This window comes from Schistocerca serialis, chromosome 12, assembly GCF_023864345.2.
Source record: "Schistocerca serialis cubense isolate TAMUIC-IGC-003099 chromosome 12, iqSchSeri2.2, whole genome shotgun sequence".
Classification (NCBI taxonomy): Eukaryota; Metazoa; Arthropoda; class Insecta; order Orthoptera; family Acrididae; genus Schistocerca; species Schistocerca serialis.
Genome location: NC_064649.1, coordinates 145,389,045 through 145,391,117, shown reverse-complemented (window position 1 = coordinate 145,391,117; position 2,073 = coordinate 145,389,045). Strand labels below are relative to the sequence as shown.

At 39.4% G+C, this 2,073-nt stretch overlaps 1 non-coding gene across 1 annotated transcript; it reads right to left on the bottom strand.

The window, feature by feature from the left end:
* Positions 1 to 697: 697 nt before the first annotated feature.
* Trnad-guc (transfer RNA aspartic acid (anticodon GUC)) lies at positions 698 to 769 on the bottom strand. Its single transcript has one exon. It is a non-coding gene; the product is annotated as a tRNA-Asp (tRNA).
* Positions 770 to 2,073: the final 1,304 nt, after the last annotated feature.

Below are 2,073 nucleotides of genomic sequence, written 5' to 3'. Positions count from 1 at the left end.
GTAGTTCCGTTTCATAACTCACTGTACATATATCTTATATTTTACCTCATTTTATCGATGTTTTCAGATCATTTTAGTGGTAATTTTCCAAGTACTTTAGATCAAAAATATCCGGGCCCTGCGGTTACAGGTCCTTTTTCATATTCGTAAACTAGAGAAATTCTCAAACCGTGTAATACGAGCACAGCATAGCATAATTCTGAAATAACGCCGTCTTGGAGACGGCAATTCGAAAACCACTTTCGAAGCTGAAACAATTTTTAATAATGTGCAGCGACTACAATCCTTCATCGTAAAGTTAATGCCTATGGCGTACAGCAAAACTTGTTTTAGGTAACTTCATTCAAAAAATTCTGTTACCGGTTTCGAATTTGTACAGTTCATCAAAGACAGTTTTTATGCTTTCGTCAAAGCATCTGCTGCGTTGGCTTACTGGTGTGTTGCCGTGAAACGAGTACACTATGTATCATATCTTTTGGCAAAGCATGAAAGCCGTCTGATGAACTGTATACATTCGAAAACGGTAACTGTACTTTTTGGATCAAGTAACCTACAACAAATGTGTGGCTCGTGCTTGCGCTATCATCAATTTATTTCACGTAACAGGCACTTATTTGACACGATTGAATTTAGTTAATAGTCTTTCAGGCCACACCTGCAACATTTAGTGCTGTCTTGCGAAACAAAAATTTGGCATCTCCCCGGCGGGGAATCGAACCCCGGTCTCCCGCGTGACAGGCGGGGATACTGACCACTATACTACCGAGGATTGGCCGGCAGAATGAATTTGTAACTAACACAATTATATTTCATCCTGAACAAGTCATACGAATTTACTATGTGCGTGATACGTGAGTAATTAAAAATCGTATGCTCCGTCCCGTCGGCGAATCAGACTCCGATCTCTCGTGTAAGGTGCTGGGATACTCACCGCTATTTTATCAACGACGACGCAGCTTGGTGCATGAATTTGTCTATATAATAATTATATTATTAATATATATAATAATTTGTGATAACACATGGGCAGGTCAATGACACTGCAAATTAGCAAACAGCAGAAAAAAGCATCAGTCAGCCAGCGTGAATTGAAGTTAGTCTATTTGACAACCACAGAACTACCGTAGTCGTCTATTGTCACTCAGCGGTGTTCGGAGATTAATCATATCCTATGACGTTTTCAGTTACTGTAGTTCCGTTTCATAACTCACTGTACATATATCTTATATTTTACCTCATTTTATCGATGTTTTCAGATCATATTGGTGGTAATTTTTGCAATGTTGCCGTCAAAATTTCCAACATTTCCGTACTGCATGAGATAATACAGCAACAGCGGATAAAAATCTCGGTACGTTGTCTGCCCATTTGGGGAGGAAGATATATTAGATGAAACAGAACAGTCGAACGTGTCTCAAAATGCTTCCAATTCCAAACAAAACAAATTATCAAAGCATATCAGCAGGAAAAGTCCACAGTTGAATGTTTCAAATTAGGCAAAAAAAAGGGCATGTAAATTGTAGAGGACGCCCCCCCCCCCCCCCCCCCCCCCAGGGCGCCCCCTTCCCACCCACACGAGAGATAAACACACTGGCGTTATTGCTATCTCGTTTCCACCAAGCCACAAGCGATTTACCAAATCATGTCGAACAGTACTTCGAATCGCACTGTATCGTGAGGTTATACTCTACAAACATATATAGGGAGATTTATTGAACTTCGTTTGAAGCCGGATGGCATTTCTTGATTTGCGAGAATAAACCATGTAGGCCTACCCGATATTTAGAATATTTAGAGAGAATAATTCGTGTAACAAATGTTAGCAAAGGAGTAATTTTCCATGAAAATGATCAAATGCAGCACTAAACAGAAACGAGACAATCGAAAAATCCAATTAAAAACAATCAAATCATTTCAAACGTACAGTGTTTGCCACTATTGGCTTTTATGCTGCCATCATAAACTTGTAATTCGATCGAGCAGACAGTTATAATTAAAGTCCAGCTGGTCTAGGAAATTCAGTATGGACTATATCGTATGGAACATGGTAGATACACTAATGTTTTAATGCGG